Here is a 26,768-nt window from a genome sequence, read left to right as displayed (position 1 = left end):
AGGGAACTGCACCTAGAGCAAATGGCCGCCGGGGAGGATGTCCTGTTACCCGCTGGGTATTCTAAGATTCGTAATCAGAGTAAAAGCATCAGCCCAAGATTAATTTTATGGTTTAATTGCCTTAAGGGCGCACTAGATAATTACAGAAATATACAGTAAGCTATACAATGGAATTACAGTGGATTTGCAGTCAGAGTAAAATATAACAATAATGGTACAAGACTTAGAGATATTAAGCTGGAGGTCAATTTACCAGGTTGTAGGTTGCATGTGGATGCCGGGAGCTCTGCTGTCCACAGGTATAAGAATCTTAGTTGCCGGACAGACCCCAAAGCACGGGCCGCTGCTCCCTTGGCAGATCTGTCCCCCGGTCCTTCTTAGATCATCATCATCTGGTTCTTCGGTGAGAGTGTGTGTCTCTGCCCTGTGCGCCCAGTTCTTAAGCATGCTGGGTTCCTCCCCCCTGTATCAGAGGGTGGGCTAATAATCTCCACCCTTTAGCTCCCTGCAGAACTTATTCCCAATATCTAAGAAAAGGGGCAACTTTCTACAGAATGATCAGATCAGGACACGAGAGGTTCCAGCGAATGCGGTTTGTTTTGCCTGTCGTGTGGAGAGCAAACATGGCCCCATTGGGTCGCTGTGGAGGGCCAATCTCTATATCTCAGGTCCCAGAGCCCTGACCGACTACGGAGTCGCACTGCCAGATGCGCGATTTCCTCAGGGTCAAGCGGATATTTTTTATGAGTCTATAACTCGAAAGGTGTGCTCATAATCCATGATCCTAGGATGGAGCCGGAGTGGCTGGGAGAGACAATGGATGTGTATTTCTGTGTCTAGCTGACAGTTATATTCTAATTGAAGCCCCCCCAGGCACCTTCCTGCCCCATGCTGGCGTGGCTCCTACTCAAGCTTTGAAGTTCTGTTTTGGCCTTCTCTCATTATCATACTAAAAGGCCTTGCTATTCAACATTGGAGCACTAAATCCTGCTTTCTTCATCACACCTCCCTGCTTTAGAGGGCGCTAGGGGGCATCACATTCCTGTGTTACCCCATGTGCCCTTCCGCACCCTCTCCTTGCCGGGACAACCCATCAGTGTTACCATGGTCCCTGCCTCTTTTGTGGTGAATGGTGAAGTGATACTGCTGGAGAGCGAGGCTCCAGCGTAGCAACCTCCCATTCGGTCCATACATTATATACAGGGGATGATGATGGGGGTTGTACATTATATACAGGGGGTGATGATGGGGGTTGTACATTATATACAGGGGGTGATGATGGGGTTGTACATTGTGAAGGAAAGACTGGTTCCTCCCACGTCACCAATGTGACGTAACTACACAGGTACAGCTGTCCGGCGCCCCCTTTGTCTCTCAGGTCAGTAAGGGAACTGCACCTAGAGCAAATGGCCGCCGGGGAGGATGTCCTGTTACCCGCTGGGTATTCTAAGATTCGTAATCAGAGTAAAAGCATCAGCCCAAGATTAATTTTATGGTTTAATTGCCTTAAGGGCGCACTAGATAATTACAGAAATATACAGTAAGCTATACAATGGAATTACAGTGGATTTGCAGTCAGAGTAAAATATAACAATAATGGTACAAGACTTAGAGATATTAAGCTGGAGGACAATTTACCAGGTTGTAGGTTGCATGTGGATGCCGGGAGCTCTGCTGTCCACAGGTATAAGAATCTTAGTTGCCGGACAGACCCCAAAGCACGGGCCGCTGCTCCCTTGGCAGATCTGTCCCCCGGTCCTTCTTAGATCATCATCTGGTTCTTCGGTGAGAGTGTGTGTCTCTGCCCTGTGTGCCCAGTTCTTAAGCATGCTGGGTTCCTCCCCCCTGTATCAGAGGGTGGGCTAATAATCTCCACCCTTTAGCTCCCTGCAGAACTTATTCCCAATATCTAAGAAAGGGGGCAACTTTCTACAGAATGATCAGATCAGGACACGAGAGGTTCCAGCGAATGCGGTTTGTTTTGCCTGTCGTGTGGAGAGCAAACATGGCCCCATTGGGTCGCTGTGGAGGGCCAATCTCTATATCTCAGGTCCCAGAGCCCTGACCGACTACGGAGTCGCACTGCCAGATGCGCGATTTCCTCAGGGTCAAGCGGATATTTTTTATGAGTCTATAACTCGAAAGGTGTGCTCATAATCCATGATCCTAGGATGGAGCCGGAGTGGCTGGGAGAGACAATGGATGTGTATTTCTGTGTCTAGCTGACAGTTATATTCTAATTGAAGCCCCCCCAGGCACCTTCCTGCCCCATGCTGGAGTGGCTCCTACTCAAGCTTTGAAGTTCTGTTTTGGCCTTCTCTCATTATCATACTAAAAGGCCTTGCTATTCAACATTGGAGGACTAAATCCTGCTTTCTTCATCACACCTCCCTGCTTTAGAGGGCGCTAGGGGGCATCACATTCCTGTGTTCCCCCATGTGCCCTTCCGCACCCTCTCCTTGCCGGGACAACCCATCAGTGTTACCATGGTCCCTGCCTCTTTTGTGGTGAATGGTGAAGTGAATACTGCTGGAGAGCGAGGCTCCAGCGTAGCAACCTCCCATTCGGTCCATACATTATATACAGGGGATGATGATGGGGGTTGTACATTATATACAGGGGGTGATGATGGGGGTTGTACATTATATACAGGGGTGATGTTGGGGGTTGTACATTATATGCAGAGGCTAATGATGGGGGTTGTACATTATGTGCAGGGGGTGATGATGGGGGTTGTACATTATATACAGGGGTGATGATGGGGTTGTACATTATATGCAGGGGTGATGATGGGGGTTGTACATTACATACAGGGGGTGATGATGGGGGTTGTACATTATATACAGGGGGTGATGATGGGGTTGTACATTATATACAGGGGGTAATGATTGGGGTTGTTGTACATTATATACAGAGGTGATGATGGAGGTTGTACATTATATACAGGGGGTGTTGATGGGGGTTGTACATTATATACAGGGGTGATGATGGGGGTTGTACATTATATGCAGGGGCTGATGATGGGGGTTGTATATTATATGCAGGGGCTGATGATGGGGGTTGTACATTATATACAGGGGGGTGATGATGGGGGTTGTACATTATATACAGAGGTGATGATGGGGGTTGTACATTATATACAGAGGTGATGATGGGGGTTGTACATTATATACAGGGGGTGATGATGGGGGTTGTACTGTACATTATATACAGGGGGTGATGATGGGGGTTGTACATTATATGCAGGGGGTGATGATGGGGGTTGTACATTATATACAGGGGGTGATGATGGGGGTTGTACATTATATACAGGGGGTGATGATGGGGGTTGTTGTACATTATATACAGGGGTGATGATGGGGGTTGTACATTATATGCAGGGGATGATGATGGGGGTTGTACATTATATACAGGGGGTGATGATGGGGGTTGTTGTACATTATATACAGTACAGAGGTGATGATAATGGGGGTTGTACATTTATATAGGGGTGATCATGGTGGTTGTACATTATATACAGGGGTGATGATGGGGGTTGTACATTATATGCAGGGGGTGATGATGGGGGATGTACATTATATGCAGGGGTGATAATGGGCTTTGTACATTATATACAGGGGGTGATGATGGGGGTTGTACATTATATGCAGGGGCTGATGATGGGGCTTGTATATTATATGCAGGGGTGATGATGGGGGTTGTACATTATATGCAGGGGTGATGATGGTGGTTGTACATTATATAAAGGGGGTGATGATAGGGGTTGTACATTATATGCAGGGGTGATGATATGCTTTGTACATTATATACAGGGGGTGATGATGGGGGTTGTACATTATATGCAGGGGGTGATGATGGGGGTTGTACATTATATGCAGGGGTGATAATGGGCTTTGTACATTATATACAGGGGGTGATGATGGGGGTTGTACATTATATGCAGGGGCTGATGATGGGGCTTGTATATTATATGCAGGGGTGATGATGGGGGTTGTACATTATATGCAGGGGTGATGATGGTGGTTGTACATTATATAAAGGGGGTGATGATGGGGGTTGTACATTATATGCAGGGGTGATGATGGGGGTTGTACATTATATGCAGGGGTGATAATGGGCTTTGTACATTATATACAGGGGGTGATGATGGGGGTTGTACATTATATGCAGGGGTGATGATGGGGTTGTACATTATATACAGGGGGTGATGATGGGGGTTGTTGTACATTATACACAGAGGTGATGATGGGGGTTGTTGTACATTATATGGAGGGGGTGATGATGGGGGTTGTACATTATATGCAGGGGTGATGATATGCTTTGTACATTATATACAGGGGGTGATGATGGGGGTTGTTGTACATTATACACAGAGGTGATGATGGGGGTTGTTGTACATTATATACAGGGGGTGATGATGGGGGTTGGTGTACATTATATACAGGGGGTGATGATGGGGGTTGGTGTACATTATATACAGGGGGTGATGATGGGGGTTGTTGTACATTATATACAGAGGTGATGATAATGGGGGTTGTACATTAATATAGGGGTGATCATGGTGGTTGTACATTATATACAAGGGGTGGTCTTTATCCTTCCTTGTTGCTAGGTTACCACCTCGGCCCCCGCAGGTGACGCTGTGGGGGGCGGGGATTGTGGCCGCAGTGAAGGCTCCGGTGCCCGGTGCTCCCTCCCTCCCCTCTCCGGTGTTGCTGTGGGAGTGTCCCGGGATTGCGGCCGCTCCCGGGGGCGGATTTGGCCCCGGACCCTCCTTCCTCCGAGCCCCGGCTCTGTCATCGTGTGACCTGAAGAATCGCGGAGATGAGGCGTTGACTGCTGGAGCCCCGAACCGGAGCCAGGTGAGAAGCCGACACTGCCCGCAGGGTGACCGTGGGGCTCCGATCTGGGCCCTACAAGGGCGAGTCACAGGGGGCCCCAATTACCGGGGTCTGTATACAAGAGGGGCCACCAGTACCGGGGGCTGTATAACAGTGGGGGCCCGCTGGACCGACGTCTGTATAGAATAGATGTGCTATCTGTGGCGTTATTTGGGACTGCATGTCCAGAACTGTGTTCTGTGGTGTTGCATAGGACTGCATTTGACATCACTGTGTTATCTGTGCAGTTACATGGGACTGCAGGTGGTATCTACTACATTGTCTGTGGTGTTACATGGGACTGCGGGTAGTTTCTACTACATTGTGGTTACATGGGACTGCGGGTAGTTTCTACTACATTGTGGTGTTACATGGGACTGCGGGGAGTTTCTGCTACATTGTCTGTGGCGTTACATGGGGCTGCAGGTGGTGTCCACTACATTGCCTGTGCTCAGGTGATAAGATGAATACATGGAGCTGCAGAGCAGTGAAGCACGGCTCCATCCGTCGGATGTGTCACTGGGAGTAGTGCTGGATGCTGGAGGTTGTAGTAGCGGTCAGGAGTGCTCCCTTCCTGTGGAGCAGAGGTGAGGCAGTGACGATACACAGACGTGCGGAGCGTTTGCTTTCTCCTTCCCCCAAGAACGTGCAGCAGATCCGTGGCTCGGCCATTGTTTGCCCTCTGGTCCAGCTGTGGCGTGGTGGAGGCCGTGGTTTATGGGCTTGTCTGTGGGTAATGGGGGCGCTGTGAGTGGATGGTGTGTGACACTCTGTAAGGGACGCTGTGTGTGTGTGGGACGCTGTGTGTATGTGTGGGACGCTGTGTGTATGTGTGGGACGCTGTGTGTATGTGTGGGACGCTGTGTGTGTGTGGGACGCTGTGTGTGTGTGTGTGGGACGCTGTGTGTGTGTGTGTGGGACGCTGTGTGTGTGTGTGTGGGACGCTGTGTGTGTGTGGGACGCTGTGCAGGACCTCTCTGCTGCCTTCCAGGGAACCTGCTGCCAGGAGCCCCAGAGCTGGTTTTCTAGGAGCGTGCACAGTGTGAGGCCGGGAGACTACGGAAGTGTCAGGCGTGGATTTCCTGGTCACAGGTGTGTTAAATACAACGGGAATCACTGAGCACATGCATCGGAAAAGCTGTGGCCATGACATAAAACTATGGCTTTAAAGGGGTGTGCGACACTGCGAGCCGGCGATGCGGCGTGGTCTGATCGTGGCAGTTGAGTCTGAACAGTGGCTCCTCCTGATCCGTCCCCCATGGTTGGTGTCCTGTGACGTCCTCCGTGGCCCGGCGCTCTGACTATGGACCTACAGTTGTGGCCAAAAGTATTGACACCCCTGCAATTCTGTCAGATAATACTCAGTTTCTTCCTGAAAATGACTGCAAACACAAATTCTTTGATATTATTATCTTCATTTAATTTGTCTTAAATGAAAAAGCACAAAAAGAATTGTCCTAAAGCCAAATTGGATATAATTCCACACCAAACATAAAAAAGGGTGGGCAAAAGTATTGGCACTGTTCGAAAAATCATGTGATGCTTCTCTAAATTGTGTAATTAACAGCACCTGTAACTTACCTGTGGCACCTAACAGGTGTTGGCAATAACTAAATCACACTTGCAGCCAGTTGACATGGATTAACGTTGACTCAACCTCTGTCCTGTGTCCTTGTGTGTACCACATTGAGCATGGAGAAAAGAAAGAAGACCAAAGAACTGTCTGAGGACTTGAGAAACCAAATTGTGAGGAAGCATGAGCAATCTCAAGGCTACAAGTCCATCTCCAAAGACCAGAATGTTCCTGTGTCTACCGTGCGCAGTGTCATCAAGAAGTTTAAAGCCCATGGCACTGTGGCTAACCTCCCTAGATGTGGACGGAAAAGAAAAATTGACAAGAGATTTCAACGCAAGATTGTGCGGATGTTGGATAAAGAACCTCGACTAACATCCAAACAAGTTCAAGCTGCCCTGCAGTCCGAGGGTACAACAGTGTCAACCCGTACTATCCATCGGCGTCTGAATGAAAAGGGACTGTATGGTAGGAGACCCAGGAAGACCCCACTTCTTACCCTGAGACATATAAAAGCCAGGCTGGAGTTTGCCAAAACTTCACTGAAAAAGCCTAAAACATTTTGGAAGAATGTTCTCTGGTCAGATGAGACAAAAGTAGAGCTTTTTGGGCAAAGGCATCAACATAGAGTTTACAGGAGAAAAAATGAGGCATTCAAAGAAAAGAACACGGTCCCTACAGTCAAACATGGAGGAGGTTCCCTGATGTTTTGGGGTTGCTTTGCTGCCTCTGGCACTGGACTGCTTGACCGTGTGCATGGCATTATGAAGTCTGAAGACTACCAACAAATTTTGTAGCATAATGTAGGGCCCAGTGTGAGAAAGCTGGGTCTCCCTCAGAGGTCATGGGTCTTCCAGCAGGACAATGACCCAAGACACACTTCAAAAAGCACTAGAAAATGGTTTGAGAGAAAGCACTGGAGACTTCTAATGTGGCCAGCACTGAGTCCAGACCTGAATCCCATAGAACACCTGTGGAGAGATCTAAAAATGGCAGTTTGGAGAAGGCACCCTTCTAATATCAGGGACCTGGAGCAGTTTGCCAAAGAAGAAAGGTCTAAAATTCCAGCAGAGCATTGTAAGAAACTCATTGATGGTTACCGGAAGCGGTTGGTCGCAGTTATTTTGGCTAAAGGTTGTGCAACCAAGTATTAGGCTGAGGGTGCCAATACTTTTGTCTGGCCCATTTTTGGAGTTTTGTGTGAAATGATCAATGTTTTGCTTCATTCTCTTTTGTGTTTTTTCATTTAAGACAAATTAAATGAAGATAATAATTCCAAAGAATTTGCGTTTGCAATCATTTTCAGGAAGAAACTGAGTATTATCTGACAAAATTGCAGGGGCGTCAATACTTTGGGCCACCAATGTACAGATGACAGATGCCGGCAGGTATTTGGGGGTCTGCGACCGTAGTGCGGAGGCCGTATGTCGCAGGTGGTGGACCTTCTACCTGGGGCTTCTTGCTGTGGAGTTCGGCTCTGGTGCCATGGCCAATGCCAAGACCTGGATGTTCTTACTCCTTGCTCAGTGTCCTCCAGTTTGTGGCATCATGTTTTGTACTCTAGTCACATCCAGAGCTGCGCAGCAGTGAGCCCCTTTCGGGCAGCTCTCCCAGTCCGGCCTTGCTGGGGGCTGGGAATCTTCTTGCTCTCTTTGGTTGCTGTATGTTCTCCCCTCCTCTTGTTTTGTGGGAACCTGCGTCTTCCATTGCTGCCTGTTCCCATCATTTTCGTCTCTCCGGACCCCATTGTATCGCGCCCCCCCTCCATCGTATCTGCTTTCTCTTCTGGGCTCTTTTCACTTCCTCTCAATGAAAAGCATTGAGAGTTCCCATAATGAAGTGTCTCTGAATGCAGCACTCTGGACAGAGGCAGGGCGGAGGGCGCAGGGATAGAGGGGCCATGGCGCTCCCTCCTGAGTGCGGAGGGTTAAACACACCGCTTGCTGCAGCAGGCAGTCCAGGTGCTCCAGCTGCATTGTTCCTGGCGATCTGGGGAGTGGTGTGTCTGATCCTGCCAGTGGGATGTCATGTGCCGGAGGGTGTGTGGCCCTGGTGGGCCGGGATTTCCTTCACCCCTGGCATCCTGCTTGTCAGGATTCACTTCAGTGGGCCCTGATAACCTTCTGCGCACAAACTGCTGAGATCTGCACAGCGGAGAATTATGGTCTCAGCGGGTGATGTGATATTTCTTAATTAAACCAAACATTAAGAATTTATTAGGAAACATCTCTGTGGTGTCCTGCGAATCTGTCAGCAAAGTAGGTGGGGAGCAGGGAAGTGATGGGCCAGGGAAGCAGCGCTTCTCCCTGCGTGAGGATTGCTCCTCCGCAGAGTCACCCTGATCGGCGGCTCCAGGACACTGGTCCTCCACTGAGACCCCAGCAGTCCACTCGCTCTCTTCCCCCTTCTTCCATACTTTTCTTACTCCTCCTATCACAGCCCCATAGTTTCTTGGTGCTGGGGGTCTCTACTTCTCTGCCTGGAAGTCAGCTTGCATTTTCAGAAATGCTCTACACGGCTCCCTCCGTCATCTGCTGCCCACCACATCCACTGTGCTGCCAGAGACGGACGGCGTAAGAGCAGCTGAGCGTCCAGCCTGTCTGTCAGATTTCTTTGATGCAGACAATCTCATTGTATTTGGTTATCTTCTCTGTCCTCAGTGCCCTCATGTTTGGGATTTCTGGTGCTGGCCATATACTGTTTGCTGTGTGCAATCTCTCCTAGCCTCCCATGCACATGTACACTTGTCTCAGATGAGCATGCACGTGTTCTGAAATAGGAAAGGGAGGAATGTGAATAATCAAGTTTTTTTTTTTTGTTTTTTTTTCCATTTACCTCCCAGATTCTTTCATCTCAGCTGTGTACAGGGGTCTGGAGCTGCACACAACTTGGGGTGTCATGATGCAGATGAGGCCTTAAACATCTGGAAGTCATGTATGGGTCGTGTATGCGACATGTACAGTGGGGAAAAAAGTATTTAGTCAGCCACCAATTGTGCAAGTTCTCCCACTTAAAAAGATGAGAGAGGCCTGTAATTGACATAGGTAGAGCACAACTATGAGAGTCAAAATGAGAAAACAAATTCAGAAAATCACCTTGTCTGATTTGGCAAGATTTATTTAGCAAATTATGGTGGAAAATAAGTATTTGTTCACCTAAAAACGTGCAAGATTTCTGGTTCTCACAGATCTGTAACTTCTTCTTTGAGAGGCTCCTCTGTCCTCCACTCATTACCTGTAGTAATGACACCTGTTTGAACTTGTTATCAGTATAAAAGACACCTGTCCACAGCCTCAAACTTTCACACTCCAAACTCCACTATGGTGAAGACCAAAGAGCTGTCGAAAGACACCAGAAACAAAATTGTAGCCCTGCACCAGGCTGGGAAGACTGAATCTGCAATAGGCAAGCAGCTTGGCGTGATGAAATCAACTGTGGGAGCAATAATAAGAAAATGGAAGACACACAAGGCCACTGATAATCTCCCTCGATCTGGTGCTCCATGCAAGATCTCACCCCGTGGGGTCAAAATGATCACGAGAACAGTGAGCAAAAATCCCAAAACCAAATGGGGGGACCTAGTGAATGACCTACATAGAGCTGGGACAAACGGAACAAAGACTACCATCAGTAACACACTATGCCGCCAGGGACGCAGATCCTGTAGTGCCAAACGTGTCCCCCTACTTAAGCCAGAACATGTCCGGGCCCGTCTGAAGTTTGCTAGAGAGCATTTGGATTATCCAGAAGAGTGTTGGGGGAGAATGTCATATGGTCTGATGAAACCAAAGTAGAATGGTTTAGTAGAAACAAAACTCATTGTGTTTGGAGGAGACATAATGCTGAGTTGCATCCAAAGAACACCATGCCTACTGTAAAGCATGGGGGTGGCAACATCATGCTTTGGGGCGCTTTCTCTGCACAGGGACCAGGACGACTGATCCGTATACATGAAAGAATGAATGGGGCCATGTATCGTGAGATTTTGAGTGCAAACCTCCTTCCCTCAGCAATGACATTGAAGATGAAACGTGGATGGGTCTTTCAGCATGATAATAATCCCAAGCACACTGCCAGGGCAAGGAATGAGTGGCTTCGTAAGAAGCATATGAAGGTCCTGAAGTGGCCTAGCCAGTGTCCAGATCTCAACCCCATAGAAAACCTTTGGAGGGATTTGCAAGTCCCAAAACATCACTGCTCTAGAGGAAATCTGTATGGAGGAATGGGCAAACATACCACCAACACTGTGTGCCAACCTTGTGAAGACTTACAGAAAACGTTTGACCTCTGTCATTGCCAACAAATGATATATAATAAATTATTGAGGTGATCTTTTGTTAATGACCAAATACTTATTTCCACCATAATTTGCAAAATAAATCTTGCCAAATCAGACAAGGTGATTTTCTGGATTTGTTTTCTCATTTTGTCTCTCATAGTTGTGGTCTACCTATGATGTCAATTACAGGCCTCTCTCATCTTTGTAAGTGGGAGAACTTGCACAATTGGTGGCTGACTGTATACTTTTTTTCCCCATTGTATGTGTTTAGTGTGCCCCATGTATGTATTGTATATGTGACGCGTTATATATGAGTCGTATGTGTGTCATGTGTGGATCGTGTATGCGCCATGCATGGGTTGTATACGCGACGCAGTATGTATGGATCATGTGTGTGTCCTGCATGCGTCGTGTATGCTTTCATTTGGTGTTTTTCATACTTGTATCGCAGGCCCATCTTTTGCACCTTTCACATGTCTGTTTGTTGGCAGATTGATTGGTCCATAAAAAATCAGTGACGTGTCCGTTTTTCATCAGTCATAGATGGAAATCACCCATAGACGTTCCTGACGGCTCATGGATGGCATCAGTCAGTGATTAACATTGCAGTAGATAGAAGATTGGTGATTAATGTCTCCAGACGTGACAATCGCTGACCAAACCCTGATGGCAGAGTTGTTACAGACATCTGAATGAGTTCTTCGTTTAGAAGTTATTTCCACCATAATAAGGCTTGTTCTTCATTGTTGTTGTGTCCCCTCCTCGTCCCACCGTCCGGACGGTGGGTTCTCGGTTGCTTGGTGCTGGTGTGAGGTCATGTGATGATACATGTGGTGTGACATCACATCCAAACACAAAGGTGCAGGCACGGCTAGTACTGGGGCTGGCGGGCACCACTCTTTTATCGGCTCCTGATTGATCCTGGGTGGGGCGCTGTACAGCGACATTGTGGTTTGTGACCAGCAGTCACTGGTTGTGGGAGCTGTCTGATCTCTACATGAGACTTTGGAGGGACCTGTCATAGAAGCATGGATTTCACGCTGTGGCGTTACAGAGAAAATATACTTTTGAGATCTGTCTTTCCCCAGGTCTACTGCAGGTGATCGACAGGTCTCTCGCTGGCAAGAGCCCTCCGGATATTTGAAGGGCTTGACCACTTTGCTTTATTCTAGCAGACGTGGTGCAGAAATTATTCTGTGGCACTATTGTACAGGTATGACGGGCTGTCCTGCTCACACACTGCGCAGCTCTCCTGTCCCTGCAGTGGCCGCTGGTGGAGGAGCATGTGACCACACCTGCCCATTAGTCTCCTCCAATAGAAATGTAGCTTTTCCATGTGAGGTGTTTTTTATTGGTGGAGGCTGATGGGCGTGTCCGGTCACATGCTCCTCCACCAGCGGCCACTGTATGGACAGGAGAGCTGCGCAGTGTGTGAGGGAAGCTGCAGGAACAAGAGCAGGAGGTTAACTTGTCATTAATAAGTGGTCTTGGAGTCATGGACCCCACACCTGTGATGATAATCCGGCCGATCCTCGCTCCAGTCTGCAGCCTGCCATAGAAGGCAAGTGGGTAAATGATTCATGAGACCCCACTGCATGCATTAAGCAGAGCTGTGGAGTCGGTATAAAATGGACCGACTCCGACTCCTAAAATATATAATAAATTGGGTACAGTAGTTCAATGCAGAATATGCTGAATATTTTTTCATAGGAATTTGGGAAAGTTATGAAATGTCCTATAAATGACTGTTCTATTCCTGATCTATGGCTACATTCACACACAGCGTTTTTCCTGCGTTTTTTGTGGATACTATTTTAGCTGCAAAAGCAGATCAGCTTTTTAAAAAACTGCATCACCTGAAAGGTTTTTGAGCTCATAGATAATGTTTTCAATAGCAAAAGCAGATTAGATATCTGCTCTATCTATATATCCATTTATCCATATCTGTCTATCCATATCATATCTGTACCAAAAAGAATGAAAGCCGGATAGCACACAGACTAACACTCCTTTTTTTTTTTTTTTTTTTTAGCACCAGTCAGGTACACCTCATAGCTGCCCAAAAGGACGCCCAGGACAGGCATTGCTCGTCTTCAGTAACACATCAGCATCAATTGATAGTTGGAATAAATAGACTGCATTCACCACATCTTCTTAAGGTGCAGGCTTTATTTTCAAGTGTAGGGGTGTGAAGTATGAGGTTCTGCAGCAGCTGCGGAACAGTATGAGGTTCTCCCCCCCAGGTTTCATCCTGGCTACGCCCATAGTGTGAATGTAGGATCTAGGGTTTGTCTTAGCTGAGATAAGAGATATATATACACAGTACAGACCAAAAGTTTGGACACACCTTCTGATTCAAAGAGTTTTCTTTATCTTCATGACTATGAAAATTATAGATTCACTCTGAAGGCATCAAAACTGTGAATTAACACATGTGGAATTATATAATTAGCAAAAAAGTGTGAAACAACTGAAAATATGTCTTATATTCTAGGTTCTTCAAAGTAGCCACCTTTTGCTTTGATTACTGCTTTGCACACTCTTGGCATTCTCTTGATGAGCTTCAAGAGGTAGTCACCAGAAATGGTCTTCCAACAGTCTTGAAGGAGTTCCCAGAGATGCTTAGCACTTGTTGGCCCTTTTGCCTTCACTCTGTGGTCCAGCTCACCCCAAACCATCTCGATTGGGTTCAGGTCTGGTGACTGTGGAGGCCAGGTCATCTGGCGTAGCACCCCATCACTCTCCTTCTTGGTCAAATAGCCCTTACACAGCCTGGAGGTGTGTTTGAGGCCATTGTCCTGTTGAAAAATAAATGAAAAAAAATGTCCCCAAATATGGACAACTCGATTTAAAATACGTTTTCTCTGAAATGCCGCAGCCTTCTAGAGAAAATAATTCCCGCTTGAATTCATGGTGCCCGCGGGCAGCGGGATCAGGTTGCAGTGCCCTTTAGTCCTCCTGGCACTGGCTGCGTCTCTGTCATGCATTTTTTTTTATTCCTCCTGGCAGTGCCGCTGTCATGCGTTTCCTCCTTCATGAACAGAATGGTTAGGTTAATGACATGATGGTAATGGTGGACGAGGAGGGAGGAGCTGCGACATCTGCCCCATCATGGCAGCCCTGCACAGGAATCACACGGACGGATCTCTGACCTCTAATCTACCAGGTCCAGGACGTCTCCGCCGACGTTCAGCCTCCATCTTGGAGGGGCTGCTATGGTCTACTCTTGTTAGGAGCCCTGATGGATCCTCTGCTCTTGTGCTGATCTTCTGATGGGAAAAACCTGAAGGGCGTTGGACTATAGCAGAGCCCCCAGACCCAGTAATCTGTCCATGGGGGTGTTGTGATCTGACCATGGGGGTGTTGTGATCTGACCATGGGGGTGTTGTGATCTGACCATGGGGGTGTTGTGATAGGACGTTGTGTTGGGGGGCATCCGATGGGAGTGGGGGGGCATCCGATGGGAGTGGGAGGGCTGTGTGTGATGTTCTCGTTTCTTATCTACTGGGGATATTTTGTGAAACCCCCTGGGGGGACGTGGAGAGAGGATGGCGGCTTCTTCCTGGCAGCCCTCCAGCTTCCACTTTTGCTGATGTGATATTTTCTCTTTGCAGAGCATTATTCAGTAAGCATTTAATTGCTGCAGAGCGGCTGCGCTTCACTGACCTCAGAGCTGCATTTTGTTGACTTCTCATTTACTTGCATTGGTAAAAGTCAGAAGTGTCTCAGACTGGGAGGAAGACTTCCCCAGGCAGACCCTGCCGTATCCTCCGCAGACCCTCGGCGTCGCACCCCTCTGCATAGTCTTAGCTAATCAAGATTATCGTCGTCAGTGTTCCCCACTTTCTTACGTACGGTGACGTCATTTATGGCAGCGCAGTGTAGGACTGTGTGAACTGCGCCGGTGAGTGACAAGTGAGATCAGCTTCTGAAAAGCCCCCACTACACTAGCAGGTAGCGGAGAGTGAACCGCTGACGCACCCCAGCTCCGTTCTGTTTGGCGTCGGTGACGCTGGGGATGATACGGGGGCGAGATCGTGTGCGTTATGGATGACATTGGTAATGCTAAGGGCGAAATATGACTAGTTCTCACGCAGTGGGGTACACTCTACACCTCGCCCTAAATTTGCTGGGTCGTCCCCCAATCCCGTGGCTTGTCTTATGTGGGGGTCTTGTCAAGTATTTTTTCCTCCTAACTATTGACATTTTATCGGGAATTGATCAGCAGACCCTCCATCTCACATCAGTCTGCTCTTCTTCCCTGCCTTCTCTTTCCTCATTGCTAATGAAGCGAAACCTCCTTAGAGACCCCCAATGTGTGACATCGAGAAGGTTCACACCTCTAATAGCGAGAATTGTCTGTAATTATCATCACTGAGTCCTGGGAACCAGGGGAAATCTCCTGTGTTTTATCAAGGAGATATCAGGATAATGTGAGATATTGATTTCAGCGTTCGTGGATCCATTTCACTCATTGATCTTAGTTAATGTCCCTCCAGTAACCAGATCGGATGTCCTGGTGGCTGCTCAGGGTTTATGTGTCAGGCCGATCGCCCTGGCCATCAGATGATGCGTCCTGATCATGTCATAATTATGTACAGTGGCATGTAAAAGTCTGGGCACACTTGGTCAAAACTACTGTTATTGTGATCAGTTATGCAAGTTGAAACTGAAATGATATCTAAAAGGCCTAAAGTTAAAGATGACACATTTCCATATATAAAATACAGTTGTGCTGAAAAGTTTACATACCCCAGCAAAATTTTTGCTTTCTTGGCCTTTTTTTCAGAGAATATGAATGATAACACCAAAACTTTTTCTCCACTCATGGTTAGTGGTTGGGTGAAGCCATTTATTGTCAAACTACTGTGCATTCTCTTTTTTAATCATAATGACAACCTAAAACATACAAATGACACTGATCAATAGTTTACATATTCTGATGCTTTAGGCCTGATAACATGCACAGAAGTTGACACAAATGGGTTTGTATGGCTACTAAAGGTAACATCCTCACCTGTGACCTGTTTGCTTGTAATCAGCATGTGTGTATAAAAGCTGAGTGAGTTTATGGGACCCAGACAGACTCTTGCATCTTTCATCCAGCCACTGACGTTTCTGGACTGTGAGTCATGGGGAAAGCAAAAGAATTGTCAACAGATCTGTTGGAAAAGCTAGTTGAACTGTATAAAACAGGAAAGGTATACAAAAAGAGTCTCTGATAACTAGCGGTGTGGTTGTTTCAAGATGCACAATAAGGAGGCACTTGAAGAAAAATGAGCTGCATGTTCAAGTCGCCAGAAGAAAACTATTACTGTGCAAATGCCACAAAGTATTTTGCCTACAATATGTAAAACAGCACAGAGAGAAGCCTCAAAACTTCTGGAACAAGGTAATTTGGAGAGATGAGACCAAAATTGATCTTTTTGGCCACAACTATAAACGTTTCATTTGGAGAGGTGTCAACAAGGCCTATGATGAAAGGAACACCATTCCTACTGTAAAGCATGGAGGTGGATCGCTGATATGTGTGAGCTACAAAGGCACAGGAAACTTGGTGAAAGTTGAAGGAAAGATGAATGCAGCATGTTGTCAGCAAGTACTGAAGGCAAATTTGCAATCATCAGCACAGAACCTGCGCATCGGACGTACTTGGACGTTCCAACATGACAACGATCCAAAACACAAGGCCAAGTCGACCGGTCTTTGGCCACAGCAGAACAAAGTGAAGGTTCTGGAGTGGCCATCTCAATCTCCTGACCACAATATCATTGAGCCACTCTGGGGAGATCTCAAGCACACAGTTCATGCAAGACAGCCCAGGAATTTACAGGAACTGGAGGCTTTTTGTCGAGAAGAGTGGGCAGCTTTACCATCTGAGAAAACAAAGAACCTCATCCACAACTACCACAAGAGACTTCAAGCTGTCATTGATGTTAGAGGGGGCAATACACGGTATTAAGAAATGGGGTATGTTAGCTTTTGATCAGGGTCATGTGTATGTTTTGGGTTGTCATTATGATTTAAAAACAGAAAACACAGTAGTTTGACAATAAATGGCTTCACATGACTGTGTGATACTTCTGTTTTTCTTTTTTAATAAATTTGGAAAAATTCCTACATTTGTTTTTTTCAGTCAAGATGGGGTGCAGAGTGTACATTAAGGAGAAAAAAAATTATCTTTTTTGAATTCACCAAATGGCTGCAATGAAACAGAGTGAAAAATGTAATGTGGTCTGAATACTTTCTGTACTCACTGTATATTATATAATAGTGTGTCATTTTTTTGCATTTTAAAACTTACAAAAAGGAAAATGGGGTCATGCAAATGTTTGGGCACCCTTGGAGATTTGCGTGCTCAGATTACTTTGACCAATGCTTCCGACCTTACTTAGCCTGTTAGGGTTATGGCTTGTTCCCAGTGTTACGCCCACAGGGCATGAAGGTGTATAGTGGACTCACTGGACCACTGCTGGTGCAGTGGTAGCTGTATACCCGATACACAAGAGACAGGAGAATGAGCTTCCAAAAACCAAGGATGTTTATTAAATGAAGCAAACAAACGGATAAGGTGCCTGAGGGAAGAACCCTCTGGTCCACGACACAGAACCACGTAGTGGAGCATCGGGCAAGGTGTACCCCTATACAGGGGCTCCCCCGTCGCAACACCAGGTGATCTTAATGCCGCGATACCCGGACCAGAGGGACGACCCATACAGACCGAATAGAGGAGGTGGCAGGAATCCTGGAAGGTCTGTGTGAACTTCTAGCCGGCAATGGTAACTGGCTGATTCCAAGATGAGAGCCTTGGTCAGTCTAGGGTAGAAACCGAAGTGTCCAGAAGGATCCAGGAGACGGTACGGCCAGCAGAGGATTCTGAGGAGACAGATTAATATATTGCAACAGCCTTCAGTATGCAGAGCAAAACAGAGTGTGGCCTGAGTGGAAGGCAGAGATCCCACAGAATGAACACGTTGTTCAGGCACCTCCCTCAAAGGGAGGATGCCTTTTATGCACAGAGCGTTATAGCCCTAGTAGAGAACAGGTGCCCTGCTGTTTTAAGTATGTGCAGGAAGCGGGGCGCGCCTCCTAAGAGCATTACCAGGAGACCTGCCAAGAGCATGCAGGTTCTTAGCAGAGAAAGGGGCCGCTGATTGTCTGGAGCCACGGACAGGGTGAGTAGTACCAGTGGAGCTGTGAGATAGGCGCCGGTCTCCCTGAGCAGCAGAGACCGGGCCTGCAGTTGAGAGCATGACACCCAGCTTTATAAAAACCCAGACTAATCTAACCTTGTGCCAAAAAACAGCAGCCATGGGTTCTTCTTACCAGCCGCCTAGCTTTGGAGACCCATAAAGCAGGAGAAGACTATAAGAAAATAGCAAAGCGTTTTTAAGTTGCTATTTCTTCAGTTCGAAATGTAATTAAGAAATGATGGTTACCAGGAACAGTGGAGATCAAGATAAGGTCTGGAAGATCAAGCAAAATTTCAGTGAGAGGTGCTTGTAGGATTGCTAGAGAGGCCAATCAGAATCCCCACTTGACTACAAAAGACCTTCTGAAAGATTAGCAGACTCTGGCGTTGCGGTACATTGTTCTACTGTTCAGAGACTCCTGCACAAATATGGCCTGCATGGAAGAGTCATCATGGAAGAAAACCTCTCCTGCGCCCTCACCATAAAATCAGCATCATAATAAGTATGCAAAAGAACATCTAAGCAAGCCTGATGCATTTTGGAAACAATTTATGTGGACCGATGCAGATAAAACGGAAATCTTTCGACCACAATGCTCAAAGGTGTGTGTGAAGTAAAGAGCACAGAATTCCAGGAGAAGAACATCTTGCCAACCATTAAGCATGGGGGTGGAGCAATCATGCTTGGCGTTGTGTTGCAGCCAATGGCACGGGGAACATTTCACGGGTAAAGGGAAGAATTAAGTCCATGAAATTTCAGCAAATTCTTGATGCAAATATAACACCATCTGTAAAAAAGGTGAAGGTGATAAGAGGATGACTTCTACAAATGGATAATGATCCTAAACACACGACACAGTCCACAATAGACGACCTCAAAAGGCACAAGCTGAAGGTTTTACAATGGCCCTCACAGTCCTCCGATCTGAACATCATTGATAATCTGTGGCTAAACCTCAAAATAGCAGAGGATGGAAGATGCCCCAGGAATCTCTGAACTGGAGGAATTCTCTAAGCAAGAATGCAGGAAAATCGCTTATACGAAATAAGTCTCTTGTGTGGCTGCAAAAAGCGATTACAAACTGTGATACTTGCAAAAGCTGGTGCTACTAGGTACTGACCATGCAGGGTGCCCAAACTATTGCATCGCCCTATTTTTCTTTTTTGTAATTTTTGAAATGTAAAAGATGAGAACATTATATGTATAATTTTGCCTGACATGCAAAGGAAATGTCATCTGTAACTTTAGGCCTTTTACAGATCATATCATCTTCAACTTGCTTAACTGTTAACAATAACAGGAATTTTGAGCAGGGGTCCCCAAACTTTTTCATGACACTATGCTGAAAAGATCTGGTCCAGACAGAAAGCTGAATAATGCAGATCTGTCTCCAATTTTCACATTATAAACTGCTGTTAGACCTGATGAGGCTGTGATAGTTACTGTGCCAATCCATTTCAAAATATCTATATAATACTTTGTGAAAGTTTCCTGTCTGATATTGAAGATTAGCATCTGGACAAAACAACGTTGTGCAGGTTGTGATCTGAGATCATAAAGTGGAAGGTCATGGGCACTTGGGGCCTCGGCGGTGGGCACCTGGCCATCACCCCCTGACAAGACATTGCTCTACGTGTGCGTGTCCCTCCTGTCTTTACCAGCGGAGGTTTGGGTACGTGCACTGCTGACCCCGGGGCTGGGAATGGATGATGGCTGTGAATAATTAATGAGTCTCTTACATTACAGGAGTCATTAGTATATAATATGAGGGCGGCTCTCGGGCATCCAAACTACAAGGCTCAACCAGCTCTCTGCATTGTGTTACTATACAAACCTGTGACTAAAGTGGAGATATATTCACTGCTCAAAAAAATAAAGGGAACACTTAAACAACAAAATATATCTCCAAGTAAATCAAACTTCTGTGAAATCAAACTGTCCACTTAGGAAGCAACGCTGATTGCCAATCAATTTCACATGCTGTTGTGCAAATGGAATAGACAACAGATAGAAATTATTGGCTATTATCAAGACACCCTCAATAAAGGAGTGGTTCTGCAGGTGGGGACCACAGACCACATCTCAGTACCAATGCTTTCTGGCTGATGTTTTGGTTACTTTTAAATGTTGGTTGTGCTTTCACACTCGTGGTAGTATGAAACGGACTCTACAACCCACACAAGTGGCTCAGGTAGTGCAGTTCATCCAGGATGGCACATCAATGCGAGCTGTGGCAAGAAGGTTTGCTGTGTCTGTCAGCGTAGTATCCAGAGGCTGGAGGCGCTACCAGGAGACAGGCCAGTACACCAGGAGATGTGGAGTGGGCCGTAGGAGGGCAACAACCCAGCAGCAGGACCCCTACCTCAGCCTTTGTGCAAGGAGGAACAGGAGGAGCACTGCCAGAGCCCTGCAAAATGACCTCCAGCAGGCCACAAATGTGCATGTGTCTGCACAAACGGTTAGAAACCGACTCCATGAGGATGGTCTGAGGGCCCGACGTCCACAGATGGGGGTTGTGCTCACAGCCCAACACCATGCAGGACGCTTGGCATTTGCCACAGAACACCAGGATTGTCAAATTCGCCACTGGCGCCCTGTGTTCTTCACAGATGAAAGCAGGTTCACACTGAGGACATGTGACAGAGCCTGGAGATGCCGTGGAGAGCGATCTGCTTCCTACAACATCCTTCAGCATGACCGGTTTGGCAGTGGGTCAGTAATAGTGTGGGGTAGCATTTCTTTGGAGGGTCGCACAGCCCTCCATGTGCTCGCCAGAGGTAGCTTGACTGCCATTAGGTACTGAGATGAGATCCTCAGACCCCTTGTGAGACCATATGCTGGTGCAGTTGGCCCTGGGTTCATCCTAATGCAGGACAATGCCAGACTTCATGTGGCTGGAGTGTGTCAGCAGTTCCTGTAAGATGAAGGCATTGAAGCTATGGATTGGCTTGCCTGTTCCCCAGACGTGAATCCGATTGAGCACATCTGGGACATCACGTGTCGCTCCATCCACCAACGTCACGTTGCGTCACAGACTGTTCAGGAGTTGGCGGTTGCTTTAGTCCAGGTCTGGGAGGAGATCCCTCATGACAACATCCGTTGACTCATCAGGAGCATGCCCAGGTGCCGTAGGGAAGTCAAACAGGCACATGGAGGCCACACACACTACTGAGCATAATTTCCTTGTCTTGAGGCATTTCCACTGAAGTTGGATCAGCCTGTAATTTGATTTTCCACTTTGATTTTGAGTATCCTTCCATATCCAGACCTCCATGGGATATTAATTTTGATTTGCATTGATCATTTTTATGTTTTCTTGTTCTAAATGCATGCCACTGTGTAATGAATAAAGAATTGCAGCTGTGATAATCCATTCACAGATATCTATGATGTGGTATCTTAGTGTTCCCTTTATTTTTTTAGCAGTGTATAATAATGAGTCAGACCAGTCTTCAGATGTAAAGAACCTGTGAAATCCCTCTCAGAAGGAAACTAGTAAATGTTCAGCAATGTGAGAGAGACAATAACGCCCCCCCCCCATATTTCTCATGAGCCCCCTAAACCGCTCCATACAGATCCATGGCCGGCTTCACATTGGAGTAGTGTTGTCCCGGTGTGCCGAGCTCCGGCTCCCTCAGGCCCGTCTGTGTCATTGAGAAGTTGTCTCCAGCCACAATGATGGTATTGAGATGAGGGGCCCTGGCCTGATAATGAGCTATTGACAGTAGTGCCCCCCCACTCCTAGCAGCCTGGACCCTCATTTACATGTTTGCTTTTCAGCTTCACATCTGACATAAAGCAACGAGACCTCATTGTTCTAGCGCAAGAAAGTGAGAGCCTGACTGTGCGAATGTGAAGGAGGATCTGTGTCTGGGAGCCAGGCCCCGCGTCTGGAAGCTGGGTCCCGTGCCTATTCTCACATACTTGGCTTCAGTTTCATGCCACCTCTAAGGGTCTCTACTAGCTGTCATTGAATGGAAATCGTTTCCATTCAGAGACGGACTACCAGCCTGGCCTGGATACGACAAGGCCGTGACAAGGATGACTTTATAATCGAGTTTCATTTATTGATAGAAACATAAAGTAGATGAGAAAGTGCCCATTAGATAATACCTGAGCGGTGTGAGAACACCCAGACTTATAGCGTAGTATCGATCTCAGAAATGGTATCCAAGATATAAAGCCGATAAGGATGGCAAAGAACCCAACAGAATTCAATAGAATCATTTTATTTGTAGGAAAGAAATATATGAAAATATTTTAAAAGAACAGAATGAGGGAAAGGAGCACAACAATAATACATAGCTGAAATGGGGCGTACAAAAAGTCACCTCTCATCATATCGGGAATACATCACTGCCGGGTCCACACCAGGTCAAGGTTTAATGTAGATCAATGCAGTGCCAAGCGATTCAGGTTTTTCCTATGCTGATTAGTAAAGTGCAAAATATATAGAAATGTAATCAGAATTTAGTCATTTATTAGATACACAATAAAGTGACTGGAGCACATACTGTATATACTGTGTAAATATACAGTGATTCCAGTGGTGATAGGAGCACTTGGAGCAGTGACCCCGAAGTTGGGAAAATGGCTGCAACAGTTCCCAGGAGCAACATCTGAACTCTGTCCAGAAAATCACCTGGCATTTCATATTGAATCTTCATGCCCAGTCTCCGTCTGGAGGAGGAGGATGATGGAGCTTGGAGGAGGAGGACATCAAAGCAGCTTGGGGGAGAAGAAGGACGACAGAGCAGCCTGGAGGAGGATGACAATATGGGAGCCTGGAGGAGGAGGAGGACGACAATAGGGGAGCCTGCAGCAAAAGGATGGCGACAATATGGGAGCCTGGGGGAGGAGGAGGACGACAATAGGGGAGCAAGTGGGGTAATATTTGTGGGAGTGATCTCATCTTTGTATTGTCCAGTGACCTCAACCCTCCGCTTTGTAATGGAGAAGCATCAATAAGACACCTATCCATTACTAATCTTAAGAGAGAACCGGAGCTGAACAGCTGATGCATTTCGGTGACTCTCACGGCGGCGAAGTGATACACTATGGGAGGGATCACCTCCTGTCAGTGTATCACCAAAGGCCGGGTAGAACAGTCACATTGTTCCAGGTAACGTGGGCGTCGGGGAATAGGTGTTTGAATATGAATGTTTTTTTTTTTTCTTTTACAATTGAACACAGTCGCCAGATGATGGGACTACTGTCCCATCATCGGCTCATGCTGTCACTGTTATATGTGACAGCAGACATAGCCGGATGGGAGTAGTAGTCCCATCAGACGATGCCTGGCGACACACGTAGACACGCACATATTCTCCGCCCACACATATTCTCCGCCCACACACTCTTCCTCCTTCCTTTCTGCAGCGTTTTTGACACGCAGATCCGCAGACCTTTTTACACCTGTGGTTTGGCTGCGGATTTAACTGACTCAATGTAAGTCAATGGGTGCAGAAACGCTGCAGATCCCCAAAAAGTATTGACATGCTGCGGAAAATAAAACTGTGAATCAGTGTGGAATTTTCCGTAGTATGTGCACACCAATTCTGGATTCCCATTGATTAACATTGCACTTTTGTGGATTTGGTGCAATTCCGCGCGGAAAAAACGCTGCGGATGCCTAAGGGGGAACGTCTCACCTTATGGAGCGTGACATGGCGGTGTAAGGAGACTTCTAGGCCGTGCAATGCTCCACTGGGAATTTTAAATATACAAATGTACTCCTCAGAGGTTAACTTGTGGGATTGATTAGGATTCCTCCCTCCTCTGGGATCTTCTCCCCACGGTCTCATCTCTAGGTCATAGGCGAAGTTCGGCTGTCGATCACCTCTGACTCCAGGATTTCGTCTTACAGCTTGAGCGTTAAATTAGTCAGTGGATAAGAGAGTGCCGGAAGCCGTTTCTGCTCTCATTTAGCGTATCCCATAGGAACTGTCTTAATTAATTGGATATTTTTACCCGTTCGCCTCTGATCCGCATTCACACGGCTGGTTACAGGAGTTTCTAGGACAGCGCTCCCGGGAAGCTTTTGTTTCTTTCATGTAAAAGGTACAAACGGATTTGACCTTTTATAAAACATATTTTTGAGAAACTGGAGATGACGGGAGTGATAAATCTCAGAGTATGAGGGGGATAAAGGGCGTATACTTCACCTTATATATACAGTGTGATACAGAACGTATACATCACCTTGTATATACAGCGAGATACAGGGCATATACTTCACCTTGTATATATACACCGCAGGATTCAGGGCGTATACTTCACCTTATATACACAGTGGGATACAGGGCGTATACATCTACCTATATACAGTTGGTACGGAAAGTATTCAGACCCCTTTAAATTTTTCACTCTGTTTCATTGCAGGCATTTGGTAAATTCAAAAAAGTTAATTTTTTTCTCATCTTGAGTGAAAGAAGCCCCCTTTTGCGCTAGTACAGCCGTGAGTCTTCTTGGGAATGATGCAACAAGTTTTTCACACCTGGATTTGGAGATCCTCTGCCATTCTTCCTTACTGATCCTCTCCAGTTCTGTCAGGTTGGATGGTAAATGTTGGTGGACAGCCATTTTCAGGTCTCTCCAGAGATCCTCAATTGGGTTTAGGTCAGGGCTCTTGCTGGGCCAGTCAAGAATGGTCACAGAGTTGTTCTGAAGCCACTCCTTTGTTATATTAGCTGTGTGCTTAGGGTCATTGTCTTATTGGAAGGTGAACTTTCGGCCAAGCCTGAGGTTCAGAGCACTCTGGAAGAGGTTTTCATCCAGGATATCTCTGTACTCGGCCGCATTCATGTTTCCTTCAATTGCAACCAGTCGTCCTGTTCCTGTAGCTGAAAAACACCCCCATAGCATGATGCTGTCACCACCATGTTTCACTGTTGGGATTGTATTGGGCAGGTGAAGAGCAGTGCCTGGTTTTCTCCACACATACCGCTTAGGATTATCAGCAAAAAATTCTATCTTCATCTTCTCAGACCAGATAATATTATTTCTCATAGTCTGGGAGTTTTTCATGTGTTTTTAGCTAACTCTATGCATGCTTTCATATGTCTTACACTGAATAGAGGCTTCCGTCAAGCCATAAAGGCCTGACTGATGGAGGGCTGCAGTGGTAGTTGACTTTGTGGAACTTTCTCCCATCTCCCTACTGCATCTGTGGGCTCAGCCACAGTGATCTTGGGGTTCTTCTTTACCTCTCTCACCAAGGCTCTTCTCCTACGATTGCTGAGTTTGACTGGTCGGCCAGGTCTAGGAAGACTTCTGGTGGTCCCAAACTTCTTCCTTTTCAGGATTATGGAGGCCACTGTGCTCTTAGTAACCTTGAGTACTGCAGAAATTCTGCAGATCTGTGCCTTGCCACAATTCTGTCTCTGAGCTCCTTGGCCAGTTCCTTTGACCTCATGATTCTCATTTGGTCTGACATGTACTGTGAGCTCTTAAGGTACTGTCACATTTAGCGATGTACCAGCGATCCCGACCAGCGATATGACGCGGTCAAGATCGCTGGTGCATCGCTAAGTGGTCGCTAGTGAGCTGCCACACAGGCAGATCTCACCAGCGACATCGCTGGGGACGGGGATCGCTACTTACCTGTCAGACGAGGCAATCCTGCGTCCTCCCGCCCGGCTCCACGCGTCGCTCGCCGTCACAGCAGGAAGCGCCGCAGGAAGCTGACGACGAGAAACAGTCCTGAACGTTCTCGCGCGATCAGCGATAACCAGCGGGGGAGCCGGTCGGAGGTAAGTATCACACACAGAGATATCGCTAGCAATATCGCTATAACGTCACTAGTTATAGCGATATTGCTAGCGATATCTCTTAGTGTGACTGGCCCTTTATATAGACAGGTGTGTGTCTTTCCAAATCAAGTCCTATCAGTTTAATTAAACACAGCTGGCCTCCAATGAAGGAATAGAACCATCTCAAGGAGGATCACAAGAAAATGGACAGCATGTGACTTAAATATGAGTGTCTAAAAAGTGTCTGAATACTTATGACCATGTGATATTTCTGTTTTTCTTTTTCGTTAAATTTGCAAAATTTTCTTCATTTGTTTTTTTTTTCCGTCAAGATGGGGTGCAGAGTGTACATTAATGAGGGAAAAAAAAGAGCTTTTTTGAATTTACCAAATGGCTGCAATGAAATAAATTGTGAAAAATTTAAAGGGGTCTGAATACCAGTGTCTACAGCGAGATACAGGGTATATACTTCACCTTATATATACAGCGGGATACAGGGCGTATACTTCTACTTACTGTATTTACGCAGCGGGATCTTGATATCTTATCACACAGTATTTACTGGATATACATGTTATATAAGGTATATATTGTACGGTACATGGACCCCTGTGTATGGGCAGGATGCCACCGCGGACATTGTCTTGCTCGGCCTCGTTCTATAAAGGGGCTGAGTGTATGAACATTACATGATGATGTGACCTTATCTCACCTCACTCTCTGCTGGTTACAATCCCCCCCCCCCCCCCCCCCGTCCGGTCTGGCGGCTATTAGACAGAACTTTAAAGCCCAGTGCCGGTCATCTGTGGCCCATTAAGGGCATTTCTCATTATCGGGGGTTGATATGTGCGACATAGATATTGTTCTGCTCATTTTGGACCCTACGTAAGACCGAAACAACCTGCTGTAAGTAAGTAAAAGCAATGGTGCGTATAAGTAACACGGGGACGTAGTAAACACCATTTCTGATCAAATCCATCGCACCGCGACGAGATCGTGACCTCCAGTTTTAACACCTTAGGCTACTTTCACACTAGCGTTTTTTTGTGCTGCGCTGTGTGCGCAGTCCAAACGCATACAAAAAACGCATAA

The 26,768-nt window shown here is 46.7% G+C and overlaps 1 protein-coding gene across 2 annotated transcripts in view; it reads left to right on the top strand.

Moving 5' to 3' along the window:
* Positions 1-4,660: 4,660 nt before the first annotated feature.
* ARHGAP32 (Rho GTPase activating protein 32) overlaps positions 4,661-26,768 on the top strand; it is a 236,089-nt gene continuing 213,981 nt past the window's right edge. For both annotated transcript variants that reach the window (XM_073570013.1, XM_073570012.1), the window contains exon 1: positions 4,661-4,862. The gene's annotated coding sequence lies outside the window, so the exon portion shown is untranslated. The remainder of the gene's footprint in view (positions 4,863-26,768) is intronic.

The sequence above is a fragment of the Dendrobates tinctorius genome, unplaced genomic scaffold (assembly GCF_039654945.1).
Source record: "Dendrobates tinctorius isolate UK_male_01 unplaced genomic scaffold, ASM3965494v1 ptg000028l, whole genome shotgun sequence".
Classification (NCBI taxonomy): domain Eukaryota; kingdom Metazoa; phylum Chordata; class Amphibia; order Anura; family Dendrobatidae; genus Dendrobates; species Dendrobates tinctorius.
Note: the sequence above shows the minus strand (reverse complement) of the source record. Positions and strands in the feature narration are given on the sequence as shown.